Below are 27,243 nucleotides of genomic sequence, written 5' to 3'. Positions count from 1 at the left end.
TTGTTTCAGAAGGAAGTGACGTCACACACACATTACTTTTATATAGTTGGCCAGTATAATTTATTTTTATTTCTCTTAGAATGGATTGTAACCTATTTAATGTATAATCTAATATACAGCTTTAAATAGTTTAAAATATTATCAAAAATTTAAAAAAAACATATATACTTTTGAAACATTCCATATCGTAATATCAGAAATATATAATGCCATCAATGTTCACTTTTAACCACTCGTGTGCTACTGCGCGCCAAAGGACTTTTTATGTTAATTTTTCTTCAAAACAGTACCGTAAAAATCAGTTATATGATTGGCAAAGAGTTTAACAAAACCGTATTATAAATAAGAGTTCGAATCGTTTCCAGATAATGTAACTAATTGAAACAAAAATTGTTAACAGTGTTGGGACAATTCACATACACATAACTAGTGAGATGTCTGGTATTTCTGAAATCGCGTGTCTAATAAAAAAATACAGAATTACGTCAGTACACTTAACGAAAACAGCCAAATATCTTCGAGCTAAATGAAAACTACAGAAAAATAAAACGCACCTTTTAAAATCATCCTTTTCATTGATCGAGTCCGTTTACGAAAAACCATTCAGATTTTTGTCTAGAATACTATTTTTCAAAAACAGCTGCACATGTGCACAGCGTTTGAGAGGGAGTGAATATAAAACCGTTGTGACATTAACACATACACACATCAAATCCCCACAAAAGTTCTTGTGTGGGTTGGCCATCGCCTAAGGTTGGTAGAAAAGACGTGCGCACAAGTCATACATTGCAGGAAAGGACATGCATACCAAAGTACGTGTCGAATTAGCAGCAATTGACACTCATTTAGTAGCCCGGTTCGAATGAACAGGGACTTAACTGACCACAGGGTGCTCGGGATTTGCCTTCGAGTTATAGATAACAAGCGGTACGCTGAGGGCAGTGAGGTGGGTGTATCAGTAACGGTTTACGGCAGGGTAGGATCAATGATCATGCTGGGCAAGGTCGTGCAATGGTGGACACAATCCAGTAACACCATAAGAAATTTGGATAATAATAATAAAACGGAAATCGATTAATAATAAGAAAACGTAAAAAAACTTTTCCCTCAAACGATATTCATTCAAAAATTCGTGAAGTATATTCACTATCTGTTGCTGTTCTGAACTCATAAACATGTTTCTAAACATCACGCTAAACCGAGTTTATTATCATAAAATAAGAGATAAGGTCTTATTCAGATAGGCGAAATGTGTAAAGTCCACTCCGAAGTCATTGCCGACACTCCTAATTTTCTTGAGAGGATCTTATCCATTCCATACAATCCAGATAAGTGTTGCTTAAATTAATTTCTAAAAATAAGAATAATACTAGATTTAATCATAGCACGGTCTTCTTTTTAATATATATATATAAAAAAATAATTTAGGAATAGCAATTTTTATCGCGGAAAGACGTGTAAAAAATGAACACGTGACCAAACTCGTCCATAAAATGACGTGATTTTAACCACGATATGAACTGTGTTGTTTCAGCAGATTAAAGTGTTATTGTTCGAAATAGTTTTCTGTTTCTACATGATAAGTAGCGTAAGCAAAACTAGAGGAATCCAGCTGTAACTACTGAGAATTGTAATGTGGGAATCAGCAATTCATTGGTCCTAACTAATGACAAAAAAACATAGTGACTCGTTAAATGAGTGATCAGAGCTAACATATGAAAATCGTCGACCGTATTTCAAAACTTGTTCAAACCCTTTCGGCGATTCCCCTTATTCAGGCCTTAGGGGCAGTCGTTGAATTAGATAAGAGAACGTGCAAGCGTGAGATTTTTCATTCGAAGCGATTAATCCAGCCGTTATATAATCCGCATAATAGCGGATTATGTGGCGAACAAAAGAAAAGAAACTTCACGGAGATTTATATCGCCTTCTCTCCCCCCCCCCCCATCTTTCCCTTGTCGAAGAGATTTCAAATTCCCCTCTGCAAGGCAAATTTGGGTCTAATGGCAGCTAGACAGGATCATCCACTCGTTTTCATGGCATTCTATAATAGATTCGTAATTTAAACAAGTTAGTTACAGATAACAAGATTAGTAATCGTCTTTATTAAGGTATATACAACGTGTGACAGTTTTTTTTTTAAATTGTGCTTTTATATCTAAGATCGTCTCTCCCCCCCCCCCCACTTCGAAGTGGTTCCCTTGTAACTTCCAACTTCGTACTCGCTGTATGAAGTTGGAAGTTATTCTCCATTCTCTTCATTGTTGTAGCCAGGTTCAAAACATGGTGCATGTCTGTGATAAAAATAAAAATAATAATAAAGCTGCTTATCAAATGATATTTAGGTGACTAGCGGATAGTATCTGAGTCTGTTTTCGCGTGAATCGCCCCCCCCCCAAAAAAAAGTTTTAGTAAAACGAACCAAATGTTTACGTTCTTCTCATTGTTTCCTCTCTGGAAAAAAAAAGCATATACTTCTCAATTTATTTATTTATTTATTTATTTGTGACGCGTTTCTCAGTCTCAAGCACAACTTGATGCGCATGCGCAGTTCTTGAAATCCAATTTTGATGAATTCGCAAAGAGCACGTCACCTAATCACACTTAGCAGGGAATTACAACTTAGAAATAAATGGTAAATACAGTAACTACACATATTCTGCTTTTCCCAAACCTGGTGGAGGATCTTTAAACTAAATTAGAGTAATGCCATTTAGGTAAAAGTCCGGGAAAATAAAATAAAAAAATTACAACGCCCTTTTATTTGAATTAAAGCAGAATCATCGCTATTAATTTACACAGAATTAATGCTAACATCCCTGTGTTGAGGGACATATATCATTGAATATTATTTGCTATTGCTGTTCAATACAGAAGTATGTTGAATTGAACACATCCTGAAATTTTCAAGCGCTAACTTCAATTAATGGAATACTATCAAAAAAAAAATCTTTTTTTCTTCTTTTCAACAGCATCTCTACACGTCGCATCGATCAACTAATTTAGATAAATTTCGAATGCAGTTGTCTCAACGTTCTTTTAAAGTCTCATGATAATTTCAGCGTAGCTTAATTAAAATGGATTCACGGATGGTAAAAAAGCACAGAAAAGAAAGGAACATTACATAAACAACTGATTTCGACCAGTTATGACCTGTTGTACCCCGACTTCATCATCATTATTATTTAATAATAATAATAATAAAGTCATATCTCGTAATAAATCTGAAATGTAATAAGAGAGCCAAGCCCTGAGGAGTTTCCTACAATTTAAAAAAAGTGACTACTTCGCTGACAATTTTTTAATTGTTCAAAATGGAAAGTTTCCTTCTGAAATTTAGGCAGTATCATAAGAACACAACCGGTTCTACACTAATGTCTCACGCGACAACGTCGTCACTCTTCAACCAATAGAATATGGGTTCGAATCTCGGTACAGAATGGATGTTTGTGGGTATCTTTAAACGATAGATAAATTTCATTGTGCTGTGTAAGACCACCACCGTGCTTATTAGTAGGCTTGCAGCGGCTTCAGAAAATTCCATGTTTGATCAAAAGATCTAACTCATGGCGTAACTAATGTATTAGCACCCAAGAAATGTTTATGGTCTTTTCGAGATGGGATGGAATTCACATTACTGACATTATTTTTAATAATATTTTAAAATTAGCGGCTTCTAAACTACAGTCAATCGCTTGCTTCTTTACTATTTTTTACGTACGCAAAAACAAAGAATTTTTTTCATCCTTTTTTACCTAACTTACTTTGTATTACTAATCTTAGAATTCCTACCTAGCTATCATACAAATGTGGCTTTACAATATTTTAATTAGCAATTCAGTTAGCAGTTGTGTTGCCACTACTTACATCTATTGAGAACTAATTTACCAGATCCATAATTTCCACACTATTCTTTTACAATGCATTTCATTATCCAACTGACTTCATATTTATTATAAAAATTGACTTCTCTGATACAAAATATCCTTCCTTTAATTTGATGTATAGGCATTCATTCATTCATTCATTCTAGAAATTCGAACAGAGTTTGAGACAAAAAAAAAACAAAAAAAAAAAAACATTTCATTCTCAACCTTAGGAAATTTAGGGTTAGGAATGAAAATCTCATTTTCAGTTGTGAGTCCTTTATTACATAACAAATCAAACCCTATCAAAGACTATTCAGGTTACAAAAACAGCACCAGAAAGAAGTGTGAGAGGAGAGAGATCTGAAAAAAAAAAAAAATGAACTTCTTCCGTGTTGCTTTGGGCCTTTGCCTTTTCTAGTTATTGTAGTGTCACAGACAGAATAAGAAACGTGATCACAAGTCCTTGGAAAACACTGAAATGAAATCTGAGTGTCTTCGGGCTAAACTACCGTAAAATCGGCTCCGGGTGTTGGACGCCATGTCAACAACATCGGAAAGAGAAATAGCCTTACTCAAGAATTGTCAATGATGACACACACACACACACACACACACACACACAAAAAAAAAAAAAACTATAATCAGCGCCATTCTGTTCAGTACGACGGCCTACAGCAACTGCAGCTGGAGTTGTTATATGTACTGCTAACAGAACCCGATTTGGAACATTATCGGGCCAAACTGAAAGAAAAAAAAAAACTGTTAAGTGATGAAAGTATTATTTCACAGATCCTTCAAACGGCCCATACTCCTATTTGTGAGAGAATCGGTCTTTTATGCATTTGGCAATCGCAGGCAAAAAAAATATTTCAGATCAGAAAACTATGACCATCAAATTAGCAATATTTCTGGCTGTTTAAAAAAAAGTTTTTTTTTTTTTTTGGTATCCATTATGATCTGATTCTTCTGTTTATGCTGTACCATCATAGTACATACGCAAAGATGATCTACCAGCTCAAAGTCTTTCTTATCTAAAACGATGGTTGCTGAAACTATCACTGTGTCTGTTCAAAACATCAGGCTAAGCACTATTCGTTTATATGCAATAATGACTACGTAGTACGCCACGTATGCCTCGCTTCCTTCAACTTTTGATCGCCGAAAAAATTAAGGTCTTTCAAAATGGCCTAAATGAACGATATCTACTCAAAGAGAAGTCCGGGATCTGGACTGTATGGAGGATGCTGTAAGACCTCACACAGCAATATCCGGAAATGTTTTTTCATAGTTTGGTCATGCAGCAACAAACCCCATATGAACAGCAGTTCCCAGTGTTTACTTCGAATCGCTGGCGTCAGCTTATCACAAAATTGTAACGTGTGCTGTTTACCGTCATACTCAGAAGTTTCATATCAGACTTCAAGAAATAGTCCCGCGAATCGTCTAAAAACACAGTACTTTTATAAATCTTAAAATTTTCTGCAGAGAATGTCATATGCCTCTGTTCTTAAATCTGCGTTTCCTTTCCGGCTCATACTGATGAGTTGATGTTTTGTCATCAGTGAACATGAACATCCACGTAAGGGCTGTTGCGTATGGCTTAACAGGAAGAAATGTGGCGAATAATCTGCAAAGTGGTCTGCCACTTCATCGAAAGTCGCCATCTTACTAGAGAGAATATATGCACGGCGTTCACAGACCTTCTCCTGTTTTAACTCATCGATATTAACAAGCATCCTAAATCATTCTTTTTTCATTAAGATATAGTGTATTCAGCAGTTTATGAATATGATTCCATCCATATACTCTTCGCTGCTGCTAAACACTGAACGCTGTCGCCATAAAGTGCTGCAAGTCTTCGATGACTTGCTACCCACAAACATCTAATCATTGCCGTTCTTCGGTGCACATCAGCAGAACAAATATGTTAATGAGGCTAATTCGACAAAACAGTTGATTAGTCAAGATCACATACCTCATTTAAATAGCAGTGAGGTTTCAAATTTACGGCTGCGTGTCATTCAGTGGTATGACAAATCGGAGAAAAAATATATACAAATATTTAAAATAAAAACAGTGTGCAACTTGCCTTCATACATTAAAATCTTTCGATGTTGGCAAGATTTATTCAAAGGTGCTTTTGTTGTCTAAAATAATTAGTGTTGCAAGAATATGATGCAATTACTCTTTTTCTGGATAGCAAGCATTGTAATACAGTCTAATAAAATAGTTTGCATGTCACTTGCATCTAACAGTAATTACACTGACTAAGGCTATTTATTAATAGCCAGCAATGTTACTAAATTTCGGTATTTTGGATTCTGTTTCGAAAAAGGGAGTAAAATATATAGTTGAGAATCGGTCGGAAAGGATCTGCAGGAATGTTCAGATTACTAAATATTACAGTAAGAGAATAATTTAAAAGTTAGTAGCCTAGATATTTAAATATCTAATTGCGATATTCAAGATCACTAAAGAACATTTTCATCCATGATAAAGATAACTGTTGAAGATTGATTCAAAAGGACAGCTTTGACAAGAATATTAGCATTACTCAATTGTAAAAGAAGGGAAAAAGAACCCCACCACATGTGTGAAACACATGAAGTCTATTCTTTCTAGTCTAATTATTCTTTCGTTTTGCATCCTGTTAACACTTTTCGTCATTCCTTTTACCTGTTGGTTATCCACTCATTTACTGGTTGTTAAGCCCACTTTTTTTTTTGCATATTTCTTTATTTCTGAGCTTATCAAGTTTTGTTTTTCCCGCAAATTTCTTAAGAGTTATTTCTGTGATTGTTCTTAAACGTTTCAACTCTTGCTTGAGATGGATAAGTTAAAACTGGTCTTATTACACTTTTATATATACTTGTATTAGTTACAATTTTTAAATATTTATTTTCCCATAGCGTTCTGTTTAAAGTGGTTATTCTTTTACTTCATTTCCTTATGAGTTAATCTGAATTCGTATTTAAAGTTCATCATTTGTTCCATTATTTTTCTGTTTATTTCTAACTTACACGTGATTGGTTGTCACCAATGTTTCAATGTTTTGGTTTTTTCTATTGATATTTCCATATTAGATTTTTGGCAACTCTCTTTGAAATAAAATATTTCTCTTAGTAAATTGTTTACTGTGTCTGCTATCCTTACTACGCCATCTGCATAACAGATCAGATGTACGATATCATCAATTTTTATTCCATCTTCTTAGTCCTGTTATTGTTTCATCTATTAAAGCAGGGTTTCCCAAACTGTGTTCTGCGAAAGGTGAATAAGTGTTCCGCAAGGTGTTCTCCTGGAATTTGTCATTTTAGTTTTCTAAGCATTTTTCATAAATAAATATTTTATAGTAGAAATATTCTGAGGAGAATAATATTCGTAAATATGTCGAAAAACTCAGACCTAGAACGCCTAATAACATCTGTGTAGCAAATGTTAGCGACCAAGCTGTGTATTTTTAAACGTGAAAGTATTCATGAATTATCGTTAATTTTCACACATCGAAATCTTTCAACATTTGGGAAAGGGAATACCGCTGTTTATGACCGATCATAAAAATTGTCAGCAAGCCGATTACAACAATGGGCGGCGTATCCTCTGTTCTCAAAACTGAAGGAAATGGCATCTGTGTAGCAAATGTCAGTGACCAATCAGCAAGAAAGTATAAAAGAAAATTTTCCACTAAAATTAAAAATCAAGGTAGTCTGTATCCGATTCTCAAATCTAGTAATACTGAATACTTTCTTCGCAAGTTCGTATTGTAGGGTGAAAGTTTCGAAACCGTAGTGCCGATTTTTTAAAAGTAATAGGCCTGTAGATTTAAATTTTAATATGAATAAGTGACAAGGGACTTTGTTTAATTTTGGTGTTAAGAAATCTCTTATTGAACGGGTTTGTGACGCAACAGATAGTGATTGAGTCATCCACCACCAGCCTACAGAGTGATCTCCAGGATGTACAAAAGGAGGGGAAAACTACCAGCACCAGGGTTGCCAGATGAACACAACAGCTTATGGCCAGAATTTAAAGAAAATATGGCCAAAGATATAAAATTATTGAATTGTGTGAATTAACATACCAACAATTAAGTGTGCATAAATTATGCCTATATATTCGATTACATATCATCAAAAATTCTTTTAATTAAATTTAAAATACTTACAGTGAAACTCAGCTGTTAATTTGACAGCACTTCAAAATATTGAATATCTTGTTCTTCTTTTCCTGCAGTCGAGTCGTAAAGGGTTTTGCTGTTGTGCATTTGTAGCATTTCGAGAGTACATTTAAAGTTTTGGCACCACATATTGTTATCACTTAAGAATGAACGGATTCTTACAATTGAATCCAGCAGTTTAATTTGCATCCTGTTTCTGGGTTTAGTTTTGATAGATGTTACATAAGAAAAAATTCGTTCAACTATTGCATTACTTGCTGGCACGATAAGGCATGTTAGGGCATAATTCGACAGTTCTTTAAAATTATTGTGTTTGGATACTGCTTGCCAAAATTCTAAAGCTTCCTTAGGGATTCCATCTTGTTTGAAGTTTTCTTCTTCATTCCACGCAACAAGGCTAATTTTTCTGTATTGGTCTTCGACTACATCAACATCATTTATTAGGTGGGAAAATGGGCAGATCAGAAAATTTTCCCTTTTCTGTTTGGCTTAGAATAACAGTAGGATTTAAAAGTGACAGACCTTTAAATATATCAGCTGACTCAGGGAGCCGCTTGTTCACTTGATTCAACGATTCTTGAAGCATGGCTTGGCACCTAAATTTCACAGACTTTATTTTATCATTTTCTTGTTCCATATTTGGAGAAGTGCTAAAGCTGATCAAGTACGTCCTAATTTCTTGATCAAATTTAATTCCAAAGTCTACATTTTCTACTATTTTGCACGTTCCATCTTCGTTGTACAGCCTTTCATAAAGATTATCTCTGTGTGTGCGCAGTTCTTTGGCAAGATCGTAAGGATCAGCATAGGTTTGCTGGAACCAAACATTAAGCCTTTCGAACTCTTTAACAATGGGAGTAGCAAATACAAAGTAAAAATAATTCATCCTATCTTGTAACATCTCTTTTATCAACCATGCCTTACACCTTGTAGCCTGACCTCCAGATTGTTCACAGCAGGTGAAGTAGGCAATTAATTCTTCCCAATTTAGCAGTATATTATTGAAGACTTTACCTCTCACTAACCACTTGTCTTGGACAATTTCATAAATGGAAGGGGTGCATCTATTTCCTGGTCATCTTCAACTGCTGAATTCATCACTTTAAAAAGAGCCTTAAAATCTTCTCTTCTCATATTGCTATTTGAAAACCACGAAGGAATTTCAGTCAAAATGAATCCAACATTGGATGGCAGCTTTGAAAATGCATGCTGTATACAAATTGCCAGAGAGTGGCAAATGCACTTCATTTGAATACAGTTCGGATTTTCATTTCTAATCCTAGTCCACAGGGAATTGTTACTTCCAACCATAGCAGCAGCACTATCACTAGCAAACCCAATACAGTTCTTAAGAGTTTGATTATATGAAGCTAACACTTCTGAAATTTTATTAAATAAAACCTCCGCTGTTGTCTCTACAACAGAAAGCTGAGTGAATTTTATTTGTTTCATTTCAAAAAAATCTAAGAACTATGCACAAATGCTTTTGTATTGCAGTATCTGTAGATTCATCTACTAGCAATTCATACTTTTTACCTTCTAAATCATGCTTCAGTTGCTCTTTCAATGAAGCAGCAATTACATTTTCTATACTTGCAATACACTTGGTTCTGTGCAGTTTAATGCCACCAAGAACACTATTTTGGCAATGTTTCTTAACTACTTCACCTATATGATCTACAGCACGAATTGAGGAATGACATGCTATGGCAAGGCTAAGTTCTATTTCTATTTGTTTTTCCTGGTCATTCATGGACGATTTGATAACTTTATCTAGAGTTGTTTGTGATGTACCGGGAGATTTATATTGGTGTTTCTTTGATTTTTCGTGAACAGATATGTTATAAAGTTTTGGCAGCACGTTAGTTTTGCAATACGTGCAATATGCATGTCGTCCATCATCAGAAGATTTCAGCCACAAGTATTTTACTTCCCACTCTTTTTTATATTTTCTTCCACCTCTATTATCACTTTTGTACTTAGGCATTTTAAAGGGCTTGAAAAAAACAATATCTCAATTCAGAAAATGAAGAAACAAAAAACAAATTATAGATAAGAGTACTACAAAATTTGTAGTACAAATACTAATCTGGTAAAGGGAAAATAACAAAAATATAAGCAAGATAAAGATCGAGTTTATAAACGATATTAAAAAATTATTCATTAATTATACTAAAATCACTTAATTACCATTCTTACGAAATTGAACATATTACTTGCATATTTTCACAATGCGGGTAAAGTTTATGCAAAATAATCCAGTATGAAAGCTTATGAGATAGAACTATCACCAAAGAGCACCAAATGTCTGATATCACGCAACGGAACAACACTTGCAACACAAAGTCTACCCCGTAACTAACTAGAGACGATCAAAACAGACATGGACCCAAGCTGGTATGGCTGTTGCGTACGTGTTTTATACGAGTACAAAACGAAGCTACATCGTGTTTGGTGGTGTTTATCAACAGAACTGGATCAAGTTTATAGCAACAATAGCGAGCGGGAGCTTTGTGTACTTGTTTTATACAAGTACAAAATGAAGCTCAAGCATGCTTGAGCTTCATTGAAATCTTTGTAAAAATGGCCAAATTAGTGGCCACATTTGCATAAAGGGCCAAACTGATTTTTTCATGGCCCCAGAGTTCAAAAAAGTGCCAAATTTTTTAAATTTGGCCATGAAATGGCCAATCTGGCAACCCTGACCAGCACACAGGAGAAAAAGTCTGCATTCACTCGTAAGTACTTATAATAATATTATAAATTTTTGGTGATCAGAATAGGATATGTCAATGAAAATCAGCATAAATTAATTTAATGATGTTTATGTTTAATTGATTATTAATTAATAATTAATAAAAATCAGCCAAATTAACAATTAATTAATACATTACAAAATAACCAAGGTGTTCAGTGAAAATTTCAGGATTTGTGAAGTGTTCCGTCGTCGAAAAAGTTTGGGAAACGCTGTAATTAAAGCATTGAATAGTAGTGGACTTTTTTGGATCATCACGTCTAATTCCATCCTTCATTTCAATTTCTTTTGTTTCGTTATTGCAGTACCTTAATAGACATTTATTATCTATATAAATATCTTTGGTAAGCTTTACTATCTGTGGTTTATTTTTATTTTTACTCTAGTAAGTTTTGTGCAAATTTTGAAGGGGATTGGAAATCTAATTTCAGCACACAAATTGTAGAATTTTAAAAGGATAAAAAGTTTACCACTGATAACACATTTGTGGGGAACTCTAAGCCTTCTTTCTTATTTCAATCTTCGCAATAATACAGGACAGAAACAAACGATAAAACTGCAACTCTATTAAATATGCCGTTTCCAATGGTGTAGTCCCATTCACAAGATCCCAGACGGCTATTTATTACAATCTCAAATTAGACCAAATAAAATTCCAAATGCAGACTACAATGACAAAGATTTCAGGGATTTCTGAGGTGAAGTTTACACTGTTTAAAAATCACTAGCTTCGCCTACGCTGCCCAAAAATTTATTAACTGTATGAAGTGCAATGTTTTCAAAGACCGAAGTCCTTAATATTGCTCTCACACGTCAAAATAGAAAATCGTGTAATTTTTCTTGTAAAAAATATCTCACCTTATTGGGTAAGATATTAGTCTTTTAGATATTGTCAGTTTGCAAACGAAGCCAACGCCTGCTGCATCTCCTCTCAGCTGATTAAAATAGACAGCTTCATGGATTTTTTCGAATTCCCAATGTGTTTGGGAAAGAAGAAAAAAAAAATTAATACCACGAAGCATAGAATTTTCTCTTTTTTATTTTCTTTTATTTATTTTTAAGGCGGATTCGTCGGACAAATCAAGCGAACAGAGACCACCTTTAGTTGCTTTCAGATAATTTAAAAGTAAAATTTTGCAGTGCCACAGTATTAACGTTAGCGTTCAGAATAAGAATTTTAAATTTACAGAATGCAGCATAACATTAAAAATGGAGGAAGCACCGGACTGTAATAATGCAGTCAGGATGATATTGTTAGTATTTTGCCTTTCTGCCTGAACTTTAATGCAAATTATATCTGAATACATTTATCTCCGTATACAAGAATCATTCTGATAGCAATGGGAATATTTATATCACTAACGGTAACCAAGATTCAACACTCCATAGAAATGCTCTTTCTGTTCGATATCTGCTCACTGTTTGTGTGTGTGTGTTTATGAAGTCAATTATTTAATGAATCGGAATTCGTGTAAAACTAACTCTGAACTCGACAAACTAACTGGGCCGCCTCTAGGAGTGTCAGCGTTTCTATTCCACCTCCACACAAGAAATAAATTTTGATATAAAGGATATAGTAGTTTCTCAAATACCCCTTATTTCTACTTTGTACAGAATAGGAAGAACCTTGTTATTACAGGAAATTTTAACGAACGTCATATCTGAATGATTCATAAATCCTCTCTTAGCAGACCTACGAAAATTAGATCACATAATTAATCCTTTCGAACTTCGTACCACTTCCTGGTGCTGTCACTCTTATTACACCCTCTTAGCTGATTTAAAGAAGTAAAATCTAAAGGCCAATTCTGTCAATTTCGTATTTCTTCATTAATTTAAGCCATTTTTTCACTTAGTAGCAAATGCTAAAACAAATATGTATTCGCGATGTTACCTTGCAAAAGGTAAGACTCGTTTATGATAATCCTGCCATTGAAAAGTTAGGATTAATATCTATAAGAAATAATAATAACTCTAACTAGAATCCAAAGATGGTACTTTTCAATCCAATTCATACCTGAAGTAAACAGGGTTGTGATGGTGGTCTCTCACGCCTACAGTTGGACACCAGGCTGTTGATCAGATAGCGGAGGGCTGTCACTCATTCAACAAGGATGGAAAGAAATGGATGAAAGTATGCGTTCGCTGGGACTGATTGATATCCTCAAACCAAGTCGACTTTTAAGTCGAATACTCGTGTTATTGTGCAGTGGAAAATGTACTATCTCTTTGCGTATAGTAGTGCTTGTTGTTGTCCTATTTTTACCAAAATTCAAGGTTGCTCCTAATTTTTCTCTACTCATAAGTATTAGGTTTCGTCAAAATGGATTTTCATTTTCGAGTTGTTTCATGCAGATAGATGCACACAACCATGCCAAAACTAACAGAGCATAATCACATGCGAACACACCAGAAAAACTAGAATTCAATGGAAAGATCAATCGCGATGATTTCATAGAACAAGAGTTGGTTGTTTTTATTTTCAATAATATTTTATTTATTAATAAGTTTTTATTTTCAATAAAAACTAAATTTCAAAACAGGATAATGAATAATAAATGATATTGTCATATCCCTACGTGCTCTCGAGGGTGCAGAGGTACCGTCAGTTTACAGGCAGAAGTTAACCCTCTGAGAATGGCCAGTATTCAGCAGACTGCCAACACCATCGAACGATTGGACCTCTTCCAACTACTAACCGCGCTAAAACTTGCTTAACGTTTTGCGTGAGCCATTAGTAGCGGAGACTCTACCAATCGACCAACCTTTGCTAGCAAATACATGATATATCATCATCATCATCATTATCATCAAATTCCTGCCATGTACCCTCAAGGGGTGTACAGGATATGATAGTACTATATGAGAAATTTACATCATTATTAACTTCCTATCTACAATTTTCCTCCAAATCAGTCTGTTACTCCAACATTATCAGATCTTGTATTTCTATCTTCTACAGCACTTTTTACTGTATCAATCCACCTATATCTTGGTCTTCCTCTGGATCGTTTTCCTGCCAACCTGGCATAGAACACTTATTTTCCTAATCTTTCCTCGCCCATTCTGATTAATTGACCATACCACCTGAGATTAGCTCTGCTAATGCATTTCTGGATGCTGACAATGTCTAGTTCTTTCCTAATATCCTCATTTTTAATATGATACTGCCATTGATGCCATCTATTCATGCCCCTAATCTTTCTTAGGACTCATATCTGCAGTCTCTAGTCTTTGGTGAAGTGTTTTACTTCTGACCCAGCTCTCAGATCCATAAGTTAAAATTGGCTTGAATACAGCTAATTTAGTATTTTGGCTAATTTCTCTCTTATTCCATATGAATTTATTCAATTCACTTCCTACTATACCAGCTTTGTTGATTCCATTGTCTATTTCCATATTTAATTTACCATCTTCACAAAAAATCGTGCCTAAGTAGCTGGAATGTTTTACTTGTTCCACAGGTTCTCCATTCACAATGCAGTTGACATTTTCAATGCTTCTGCCTATTTTCATTGCCTTGTCTTGTCGTGTTATTGCTGACCTTCATACCATATCTATTACAACAGTTATTCAATTTAGTCAGAGAATCTTGCAGACTTGTAGCGGATTTATTTAGAAGTATAATATCGTCCGCATAAAGCAAAGAACTGACATTACACTTCCAATTTTGATATCAGGCTTAATTCCACTTTCCTTTATAATGTGATCCATGTAGATAATAAATAACAGAGGAGGATAATGTACATCCTTGTCTCACACCAGATTTAACATCAAACTATCTTCCCTCAAGTCTAACTGCTGACTTACAACTCAAATAAAGACTAAGTATTGCTTGATATAATGCCCCATTGACACCATATAACTGTAGCGTTTTGAATAGCTTCTCTCTTGGCACCTTGTCATATGCCTTTTCCAAATAGACAAAACGTAAATACAGATCTTTGTTATATTCCCACGATTTCTCAATTATTTGTCGTAAAGTGAAGATCTGATCCTGACAGCCTCTATTTGGCCTGAATCCAGCTTGTTCTTCCCCAAGCTTTTCTACCACAATTCTTCTCAACCGTTTCTCAAGTATACTTGCATAAATCTTACCAGGAACACTCAGTAGGGAAATACCTCTGTAATTTTCACATTCAGTTTTATTTCCCTTTTTATATACGGGTACTATGAGAGCTCTACTCCAATTATCCGGAATTCGTCTCTCTGTATAGGTCTTTTGAATTATGCAGTGCAGTCACTGTAACACTTGATACCACCATACTTCAGCATTTCTGGTCGAATATCATCTACTCCAGCTGCCTTTCCACATTTCAGGCTTTTGATGGTTTTTTCTACTTCAAGTATGGATATGTATTCCTGATTGCATGCCTGGTCAGTGTTTTTTACCACTGTGCTGTCATCACTGCTTGTTTCATTTAGCAGTTTTTCAAAGTAATTACTCCATACTTCAAGGATATCTTTTTCTCCCGTTTTCATGTAGCCTTTATCATCTCTAATTCCTTTTACAACACTCTTTCCTCCATTCCTAAGCTTCTTCAACAACCTCCAGAATATTTTGTCACCTTCTTGATATTTATTTTCTATGTTCTTACCAAAGTCTTCCCATGACTTTTGTTTATCTAGTTTTACACACTGTTTAGCTTTCCTACATTTGTCTCTGTATTCTCTAAACGCACAAGCTGACTTATTTGCCAGGAACTTTTGATATGCTTTCTTCTTTTCCTTCACTGCCTCTTTAACTTCCTGTGTCCACCATGGAGTTCTGATTTTTCTACCCTTGCAGACAATCTCACAACATACCTCTCTGGCTGAATCAATCAGGGTTTTCTTCAAGGCTTGCCGCTGAATCTCCAAGGTTTGGTTCCTGCGCTCAAACTCTTATTTTTTCTTCAATGATATATATATATATATATATATATATATATATATATATATATATATATATATATATATATACATACATATATATATATATATATATACATACATATATATACATATATACACATACATACACATACATACTGGGACACCTTTAGGAGTGTCAGCGTTTCTATTCCACCTCCAAACAAGAAATAAATTTTGATATAAAGGATGTAGTAATTTCTCAAATACCCCTTATTTCTACTTTGTACAGAATGGGAAGAACCTTGTGATTACAGGACATTTTAACGAACTTATCTACATCTATATATAATATGCAAATATCATGTATATACCAATGCAAATCTCATGTTACTTCAAAACAAAGTCTGTTAATAACTTGATTTTATAAATTAGAATAATCAGGTAAATTAGAATAAGCAGGTCTCAGACGTAAAATGTCAGAAACTGGGGAATCGATGGGGCAACTCGTGTGTGGGGGGGGGGTTATATGTGTACATCACAGTCCCGATATTACAAGGTTACAATTTCGTTTCCTCACTTACAGTTGCCTGTACTGCGTATGTAAAATACCATCATTACTAATAAATCGATGGCAATCTGCTGCAAATAGGAATGATAATTTCGTCTTGAGTTTAGTACCAGCCTTTAAAAAAAAAAAAAAAAACATTACAAGCTAAGCCTTTCCTGGTACATCATTACACAAAATCCACACGAATATTATCTTAACACTACTGCTGATGTATTAACACTATCAAAGATCAATTTTATATAAAGGCAAATAAAACAAAGTTAATAATATAAATGATAATCAGCACTTACACAAATTTTGGAAATAAGTTTGTTTATTAACTTATATGATACTTGAAACGGAACAGACATTAAATAAGGTAAAAGTTTCCAATCAAGCACTCAATAAACGGTGATAACATATCGATAACACTGTTTCAAGCAAATGACCACCAGAGGGAGCCTAATACTATGTTCAATTAATCTCTTTTACTTTCAGTTCTAAAAACAATTGCGTTATAGCCTTCAGGTATATTGACTACTGAAATGATTTTTTAAAACTAGACTGAGGCTATAAATGGATTTCGAATTCGTTAGCAAATAAAACAGATATTAGTGTTCCGAGTTTTTCCTTATGTCGATATATTCAGCTATGAATTAACAACAGACTGGTTATTGACATATTTTCTGGTTTCCTGTTAAGGAAAAATTTTGTTAAAACGTTTTCTCAGTATGAAAACAGATAAACTGAATTTTTAAAGTGACTTAGCATAAATACGTGACTTCATTTTTTAAACATCGCAGATATACATGTAATAGATTACCAAGTATTAAGAGCAATAAAATACTGAAATATCATTTAGGCTTAATTCACTTTTATGAAAATCTCAGACGCAAGAACAAAGAACGATCAAAGTTTTTTTGTGTTTGATTTTGTTTTTCAATTAGACCACAATATAATCATCTGGTAGCTCTCTCGAATGCATAAATCCTAGAATAATCCTACGCTTCTAGGATACATACACAAGGCTATTCGAAGACCTAGAGTCTCTTCAGATCTACACATAAAAGAAGCAGACGGTGAGAGATCCAGACAGGGGGTCCTGAGATACCTCCCCAGGGTGACATGTGCAGTCACAAAGACTTAAGAAAATTCACTGTCCAGTCTCTATATTTTTAACATTTTCGTTCAAAGCATGAGTTTATCACCCATGTTTTGCACAGTTCTACAACGAGCTCCAGCTACCCTCCCCTTCCTACGTCACCTTCACCAACTTACGTAAACACATTTGATAGCGAAATTGACGGCCCGCTTTATTGCAGCCTTTAATGCTGTCACCAAGGTTACAGGGAGGAAGACAGTCACTGCAGTCAATAACTTCCCACAATCCTTAGACAAAGACTGTGCATCGCATCCCATACACAAATACAACATTTGTCAGCAAACTTTCAGGTCTACTTACGTGTTTGATTCTGTACAGAACGGTTTAATTCCTCGTGGCTCTTAACTCTCAAGGTTGACGCGTCATGTCTTCAGACTTCCGCTTTCTCGTCGTTTTGACGTCATCGGCCAATGAGGGCGTTGCGAACTGAAATAGCGGCCAATGACAGCTAACGTCTCATTCCATTTCCAACAGGAAGGTAGAGGAGAGGGAATTTGCGGGACACCACGTGAGTATGTGTGTTTTTCTATGGCCTCCACGGTCCGGTGATTATACAACAATGGGTTGCTATTTGGCACTTGCGATCCCGTAGTTAAACCCAACTGGCGATAAGTATTACTGCCCTGCAAACCTCAGTATAAAAGTGCCTCCAGTGGGCTGCTTCTAGGCTTCATCTCGCGCTCGTAACCCCAATAATAACAAAGTGCTTTGTACTATGTATCTTTGTCCTGAGGCCCCATCTTCTCAGAACACACCGCCACTGCTAGGCAGAGAACCGACATTCTGGTGGTGGTAACTTATCACGTATGCTGCAAAATTTAAGTGGTCCATTGTTATATAAAAGTGCAGCGTTGTATATAAAGTTCCCAAAGAAAAAGGTAGAAAATTATACAGGAGAGAAAAACAATGTTATTCACACGGTAAAAGTGTGTAAGCTAAAAGTACGTGTTTTAACGATTTACTAAATAAGATATTTACGATTATAATACGTCACGGTTAAGTGGGTACGTCAAATTCACTTTGCTGCAAAAAGATAAACTCAAATCTCTTCTACGAAAGCGACTTTTATTAGGCCTATTTTAAAGTAACGCTGTATTAGTTTGTCTTGGAAATAAGAAAATGGGTCCTTCCTCCAGCAACAGATCGGAGCACTAATGCACGCTGAACACTTAGAAGGTTACAGGACACTAAACTAAAATCATCTTCCCATATTAGAGAAAGATAGTTCTGAGTCCATCGTCAGTACGATTTCAGTGAATTTAGAAAACAGTACTTTGTAATAAAAGGGAAAGTATTTTCGATATAAGCATTCAGAAGACATGATTACTATTGTAATATTGTCATCCAAATCAACAGCATATCTCAGTAGCTTCTATACCTATATTTCTCCAAATTATGGATCATATTACTCAGACTGAATTTATGGTCCTGTGGATGCGGTGCTTTCTGATGATACGAAAGAAATCCACTTCATGGTATAATTTACCATGATATGGAACCAAAATGCAGGAGGAAGTATATATTTAAAACGTGCTAATATTTTTTTGTACCAAAAATATCAAGTCACGAGGTGTGATGATACAAAAAAAAATCGTGTTTGACAGCTAAATGATATCTCTAATTAGCTAATTAATACCAAATCCTTCCGCTAGGTTCCGATAGAATCTTCCAGGTAACTGCCATTTGTATTTCAAACTTGGAGCTTGATTGATTAAGAAGATTTATCTTGTATATGTGACTGCTCCAAGTTGATTTTCGTTCCATCAAAATCTGGCAACTCAAAGGGCTTGTGTACATCAAGTTCTGCTTGAACTGCGAAAAATTACCATAGAAACCTTCAAGACGATTCTTCATTGATTTATAATTTCAAAAAGAAGTGGTTATCAATTCCCCCCCCCCAACACACACACACTAATCTGCTCAACCCTTGTTCCTCGTTCTCTCTCTCTCTCTGAACTGCACAGAAAATAATTCGAAAATAATTAACTGAAGAGAAGGCAATACGAAAGTTCTTAATTCAAAATGAAAGGTAAGTTCAGGAACATACTACGAAGATAAAAGTAATTAAGCTGTTACAAAGATAATACAAAATTAAGCTACAACACAGACAATAAAGCAAAAGTAGTTAAGTTATTACAAAGGTAATACGAAAGCAAATAAGCTATTATAAAAAGTATATAAAATAAGTAAAGTAAAACCACTAACCGAAAAGCTTTGAAACTTTAACGGATTTTTTTTCCCCCCAATATAGGTTCAAATGACTTGCTCATTTTCCAGTGGAATTTTAATTCCTATAAATTGCTTCTGAATGAACTATGCCAACACCCTACAAGTTACTACATTTTTCAAGTCTAATAACTTTGACAGTTATTAGAAGTGAAACATGTTGATTGAATACTGTTCTCCCTTATTGATTCCTTGATTCATTGTGACCAACGATGCTCTCTCAATGGAATGAAGAACAGGGTTCGATTCCCGTCATAGTACGAAAAGAGGAAAATTTACAGGGGCTTTCAACTGAAGGCTAGTTAGATGGTTTTTCAAACCCAAACGGTGGTGGAAGAATTTTTTTCATCCCGTAAATTGGGCAGCAATCACCTTAATAAAAGTGTAAGTTACGTTGACCTAATCTAAACAACCAATGGACTATTTTTCTTATGGTAATAATGTTATTCATATACCGGTTTGGCAATTGGCCCTAATCGGTCCAAGCATATCCCTGATCAGTACTGTCGTATAGGAAACGTTGGCTACGGTATTCATGCGGAAGTAGCGAAGCAGTTGTAACCATTGTTGTTGGTTGTTTTGCATATAGCCAAAGCAACTAAGGGTGCAAGTCAGTGTATTTATGTCTGCAAATTCCGTGTATTCTTCTGACCATTTTGCGGGGTAAAAAACACCTGCCATCTCGTATGCAACATGGGAAGCGATCACTTTAATAAAAATTGTGCCTTCCAATGTGTCAAAAAAAAAAAAAAAAAGAAGTTTTACAGTCGTGTTTGTGCGTAGCGAAATATACAATCCACCGATGAGTGGATTAGTTAAAATAGTTTATCGAGTAGCACTCTCTGTGTGATGTACTCTTCCATGTAGGTTTGATGGTGATATTTTTTTAATGTCAGGAAATATTATCCATTCTACAAAGCACTAATCTGGTTGGTTTACATGCATTTATACTTGACTGGAATTCAATTAATTCTTTAAATAAAATCTTAAACTTCTTAAAAAACTGCTGGGAGGATTTGATCTGAGAAGGATCTAATAGATTAGAAAGAGTATGCTAAATTTGTGAATAAATAACCGATCTATCTTTGCACCCTGCCCACCAAATTAGCAATGCTTCATTTCTTTCTTTCTTTTAACCTCCTCCCACCGGTTCTGCTTTCTGCTATTTCTTTAACTCGTATGCCCTCCACGGTACACAATCCGAGAAGTTTATGGTATTTCATTCTGACATTCCCGATGGAACGTCAGAATAACGTTGGATTATTTGAAATTAAAGCAATTAGAGCTGGGCCAGCATGTTTGCAAACTGGCCAGAACTTGGGATGAAAAATCAAAGTTTCAAGGTTTTTCCAATGAAAGGGCATTGTCGATACTCATTGAACTAAGAGTCCTTTACCACAACACAGCTGTAAGAGGAATGGCACTATGACGAAATACAGAATATTATGCGATGAACTGCGCCAGTCTTAGCAAGTCACTGTTTTGGATACATGGCTACATGGTTTTATTTTTTTAATTATAACATTCTTTACATTAAAATAAATCATAATTATGATCAATTACACAAACCGTTTACTAGCCATTTTATGGGTGATAACGGATAAGAATTAAAAATCCTTTATAACAACTTTGATTTAACCTTGGTCAGTGATTTATAACATCACTGATTTTCAGTGTATGCAATTCATTTGACCAAACCAACACGACGAATGAGCATTGGGGGAACTCGTCTGTCCCATGCATTCCTTTAAAACCGTTCAGAATTGTCTTTAAGAATATACACGACAGAGAACAATTCTAACCAGCGATATTTTCAGTGAACAAATAGCAGCTTTTACCACCCAACCACTAAGGCTGAATGGTAACACTTCGTTGAATGCACGAGGAGATTGGGGAGGGGGGGGGGGGGCTGGAGAGTTCTGATAAACACCTAATTAATTAATTTTATGTCTTCTTATATATTCTAAAAGAAAAGAGATCTTCTGAAAAAAAAAAAACATTTTTATACGAAAAAATATTTTTGTTCTAAGTGTTTATCAGAACTTTCCAGACCACCCTCATACTATCTTGCTTACTGGAGGCCTGAAGTCCGCTTGCAAAAATATTCTGTTAGGTTTACAACCTTTCCTTGTTAGAATTCACATTCGGTGATCTCTTATTAAATAATCACGCAAACACTGCATCATATAAATATATAATTTCAAAATACGTGCATATTCTTATAAAATATCTATTCTTATATGTATTCTTAAACTTATTTATATTCTTTTCCCAAATAAAAATACATTTCAGTTTCTTTCAAATGTTTCGGCAGTGAATTGATTTCCTGCAAGTGAAAGAATTATTACTTGGTTAATTAACTTTTGCATAATTAAAATTTTACGCAATTTTTGTTTAATAGTTCGTGTATTTTGTTTTGCTTTATACTCATAATTATTCTTGTAAATAAATCACTTCAGTTGTTAGGATCTTTCAAAACAAGCTGCGTTGAAACTGTTACGAAGAATTTTAATTGCAGTCACAAGCTCGAGCTTCAGAATTAAAGCGAAAATAATCTGGAAAACCATCAGGAGTTATACTATTATTGTATTTATAATGACCGAAAACAGCACACCCATAGGAAGAAAGAAAATGAACTCTGAATAGTTGCAAGCAAAAATTCTGAAAATTCCGGAATAGCGCAAACGACAGAAATGATGTAATTGTATGATAGATTAGCGTAAATGTTTTATTTTATTTCGTTTTTCATTTTTTTTTTTTGATGGTAATATCCTGTTAAGGAAGTAAGTAAAGAAAAATATAAACTAAATCATACTAAATTAATTGTAAGAAAATGAGGATTATACCATTGAAAATATCTAACTAAAATTATAATGTGTATATTACATATTGCATATATTTTTTTTTGTTCATATTTAGAAATGCTTTGCAGAGCAGCAAAGTAAGGCTACAAAAATTACCAGGAGTTCGAGTTCGGTGCCCTTATAATGGGTAATAACTACCTCCAGCAATGTTTCATGTACTTTTCCAAGAGGTCGGTATGATGACAGCTAGATTGAGAGAGAGAGAGAGAGAGAGAGAGAGAGAATACGAAAGAGTCATAACATTTCATGGCAAAGCAACATTGCCTGCAGTTATTGTGATGTCTCTTGGAAGTGAATGACAATTTCAGTGTCTGTCATGTTGACTAGAACAGGCATTTGTGCGTGTGTTAGGGTAGATTTTTTCAAATGTAGGAATGGTGTGTGTGTGTCACAAAGGTCACTGCAGCGGATGAAACTGATATCGCAAATGTGTTTCAAAGAGTGAGTAAAGCTAACTGCTTCCTCCCATTAGCATTTCCTCTTTCTTTCTCTTGGGCTTCCTGTTTATTCCTCCCACGCTGCCCATCCCCTACAAGATAGCGTTCTATTTGCAGAATAGGATAAATTAACCCAAACCCCACACGTCAAAATAACTTTTTTCCGCCTACTGTTGCGCTAGTGATTAAAAGAAGTGTTAGCAGAGGGTTCCTTTAAACGGTTCCTATCTACATCCCTTTCTTTCAGCTTCTTACTGCACGCAACTTTATCAGGCATTTGCAAGGGATGTTAACTGCCACTTTGTAAACAGCTCTTAAGAATCAAATATGAAGAGAGGTCGCGAAGAGAGATGTTAGTTGGGATCTTTAACATTTCATGCATGCAGTATTTCACCACTTGGCACCAAAGATGGTTAAAACCATTAACACAAGAATGCACAGAATCACGGAAGACGAAGAGGTCCAGAAACTAACAAAGACTTTAACAAAGATACTCAAGATGGCTGGAATGGAAAATTAGTGCAGGAACTTCAACAAAATCAACCCAGCATTCAACCAGAGAGTTGAATGTTACACAAGAGACCAATGAATAGAACTCTTCTAGGGCTTTTTATTTTTATATATTTTTTTTTAACCCAGAAAATCCAGTCTAAGATTGAATATGGTAAAGGCATACAAATGCAGTTTCGATAAATGTAATAAACAAGATTTCTTCATTTAAAACACAGAACTTAATCAAGGAAACTGCAGAAATCATTACCAGGAGGCAACAGAAAACCCTTAGACGTTCGTACATATCAGCATTTTATCTGAAAGAAGGTTATACGAGTGAAATATTTTGATTTATCTTCGTCCAACGATGTAGTTGTTATCGTAATTATCAACACAGCTGATATATATACCTATCTTTCGTGGAGAAAATACATAAAGGCAATTAGAAGCTATCTCAGCTGAATTTTAAGTTTCATTAACGGCGTGATATCCTCCAGTCAAGGCACTCGCGTCATTAAGCAGAAGTAAATGAATGTAAGTTAAAATATTACAATCATTAAAATTTAAGTACAATGGTTCCAAGGAAATTACCTTCCGCTTTATCAAGAACTATAGTTAGATAATAATTAGTGGGAAGGTTAATAGGCATAAATTAAGCCTTTTAAATTGCATTTTCTACCCCAGTGTATGTGTATGCGTGTTTCTGGAGGTAGTCTGATTTCCGACGAACCTTTTTAGGATAAATTGTTCATGAAAAAGAAGAAATAAGCCTTGAATATTTGGTGAGAAAGGAGGTTTCTTTAGCTTAAAAAAATGAATATGTAGATAACTGGTTGATCGTTGCAGTCTTTGGTCTTTTTGACTTCTATCAATGTTCTATTAATAGAATTCAATGAATCCCCCCCCCCTACTCTTCTGAAGATCTAGATTTACTTCAAACACACTATGGACAGAATCCATAGTGTGTTTGAAGATTATGGACAGATCTTAGGATTAACTCAGGAATCTAGTTTCAATAATACACTGCTCAGAAATCTACTATCGATAAATAATCGACTATTTATCGGTAATTATATTTTAACCATATATGAAATTAATCAGGAAGTTTGTACCTTGGTAATCAAATATTGGTCCTTTTTTTTTTTCTTAGGTGCATTCCCCACGAGCGCAATTGGAAGAACAACGGGACATTATGCCCTGGAAAAGACCGAGTTTGTTTCTCGTCGTGACGATAGGAATTTTTATATGGGCTTTTTCAATTGAAGGTGAGTGAGCGGGTGGTAGTAGCATCGTAGTGTGTAATTCGAGGATTGAGTAGAGGAGACAGTAAGTTGTTGAGCCCTCCCAAGATGAGTTCAAGGACTCCTTGGAGGTATCAAGTAATAACAATAATGAACTTTAAAAAGGCGCATCTTGCTCAGCACAACTCCAAGCTTTGATCCCAGATTAAAAATAATACAGAAACCTTCTAAGTTTTTTAGAGGGGAGGGGAACTAGCATAGGCCATGGAAAAAGATGACCTTCCTGCAGGTCCTTCCTCATTGACTATATATAAGAGGGGAGGGGGAAGCTGAAAAATTCTGATAAATGGTTCTGGCATGGTTCTACCTCACTTCCTTCATGACAATTATCCCAACTTTTCAGCAGATCCTCGTTTTAGTTCCACACATCCAAGCGGCCGAAGACCCTACTAGCACAATAGTACAGGTGTGGACAAAACTGCAATCAACTGACGGCAGCTCACTGCAAGATCATTCACTTTTTCTGTCCTTAAAATTACAAGCCTTAATATTCACTTTTCCATTCAGTAATTGAATATATAACTGAGTTTGCGGTTTTTTCTGTAATTCAAGAAAAAAAAAAGAGATATTTTAGGACTAGGGAAAAGACTGCGTTGTAAGCACACTGCTATAATAATAAACAAAATATTCGAAAATATTGTAACTTTTAATAAGTAACTTTTAGAAAAAAAAGAAAGCCTAAAAAAACGCTTTTATTAACCAGTGCAGATAATATACTGCAGCAACTTAATAGCTTTCAATTAATGGTGTTAAATTACACTCCACACACATAATCAGACGGTTATCGAACAGATGAAGGTTTCCAGATCTCATGGCGACGACAGGAAGTCAACAGAAGTTTATTTACTTGAGGAAAAAAAAAAGTTCCTTACTATATTTCTGTGTCGAGAGGAAAGAGTCATTAAAATACATCACGGAAATATGTTTGGATTACAAGTTGTGTTGGTGAGTGTATTTATTTTAACACCGTTTCTTCATTTCTATTTTCATGAAAGTGATGTGCAGATAATGATCAGTAGAATTGTAGAATCTGATCTCACTCTAAAAAAGAACTAGTTCAGTTTGTGGATAAAATTAACTCCTCGCATCAAGTTCACTATTGAACGTGAATCTAACAACATCGATTCAGTGAGGGAGCTTGCTCCACCTTTGCTTCGAGTTGCCTTGGTGTTGTACTACCAAGTGGTCATTTACACTTGGATTCGCCGATAGTTTTTCGGTATATATGAAACTGATAGATTCGTAGTTCTCGATCTTAGAGTTTTGCTTACTGGCAGTTGAACAACAAGGGATTTGTATCCCCTTAATTATGGATTCTGAAGGTTCAGGCCTTGCTTCTCATGCCATTGACACTAGATACAGAGTTCACTGGAACCGTACTGGGATACCACACTACAATAGGCTCAAATTTAGGTTATTTTTTGAATCGTGTGAAGCTCTATGTCACCCCTAACCTTAATCGGACAGACTGTACGTCTATTTCTAAGTTCTGGGAAGTGACTGCTGTTAATTGTGTATAAGTTTTATATATTATTTATTATTTTTAAATTAATTATACGTCTATTCCCATGGGAATAGAATTTTCTGAACTTTGATGGTGTTACCTCCCACTGGACAGTTGCGACTGAGACGCGCACGTTGTATGACTCATTCTTGTATTCAGAATTTAAAAGTTGTTACCAGTTTTTCTGTCGTCTCCCTGAAAGAAGCTCATGACATATTGAGCGAAATACATAGGAGTAATAAATTATAAAAAAACTAAATAATTATTTAGTTTTCACTTACTATATTCAAAAAATATAGTATAATCAGTAAAAAAACGATGCTAGTAGGAAAATCTAACTTTTAAGTTTTACATTCACTTAATGAGTTGCTTTTTATTTCACGGCATCCAACTGAATGCAGCGTTAGCATTCCCTTGCTTCTTTAACTGTCAGCTTAGTCATGCTCGTTCGACTGCAATAATAATGATGAAATCACTATGACGTCACCAGTGCGAGAAGGTAGGTAGAGCATAGCATTGGTGCAACCATGCACAGGCCTACTTCCACTCGACACGAGTACGTGGAATGAGCAAAATACCACACTCTGATAGAACAGAACAGTTTAATTCAAGTAGCCTATCGGCCTTTTCATTGAATGGGAATTTGAGATATCCAAACACTCATTAGCATACATCAGAACTATCTGATTAAGCTCCAAGACTTAATGAATCCTGTAAGTCAGAGTAGTTGACTTATTGAACATGAAGTTAGCAGTTCGCATAATTTTCTTTGCACTTAAAACTTGTGTAATTTAAGGCAGAATCAATTCGGCAAATACAACAGAAATCGTCTTGAATATAAACGCATACTAAGACACTTTATTTCCATATTTTATTGTACTCATGATCTTTCAAAACGTTTTGGATGTGTCCAAAGGAAATGCAAGTTCTAAAGAGGAAGATATTTCCACAAATATACACAGTACGGGAAAATTCCCATCTCTTCCCATTTTCACTTGTTATTAATACATCCCAGCTTCATAAACCACTTAAATGAAAACAAGACTAATTTTCTG

The 27,243-nt window shown here is 35.0% G+C and overlaps 1 protein-coding gene across 4 annotated transcripts in view; it reads right to left on the bottom strand.

The window, feature by feature from the left end:
- The window catches only part of LOC150097606 (uncharacterized), a 446,553-nt gene that overhangs the window by 271,761 nt on the left and 147,549 nt on the right, over nucleotides 1-27,243 (bottom strand). Inside the window, exon 1 of one of the 4 annotated variants that reach the window (XM_090406902.1) lies at nucleotides 24,496-24,511. The exons of the other annotated variants lie outside the window; for them this stretch is intronic. The gene's annotated coding sequence lies outside the window, so the exon portion shown is untranslated. Of the gene's footprint in view, nucleotides 1-24,495; nucleotides 24,512-27,243 lie in introns of those variants that run through there. 4 annotated transcript variants of the gene reach the window in all.

This window comes from Typopeltis vanoorti, chromosome 17 (assembly GCF_054136105.1).
Source record: "Typopeltis vanoorti isolate ZY-2024b chromosome 17, IOZ_Tvanoo_1.0, whole genome shotgun sequence".
Taxonomy (NCBI): domain Eukaryota; kingdom Metazoa; phylum Arthropoda; class Arachnida; order Uropygi; family Thelyphonidae; genus Typopeltis; species Typopeltis vanoorti.
The sequence above is the reverse complement of the archived record's forward strand: the minus strand, read 5'-3'. Positions and strand labels throughout refer to the sequence as shown.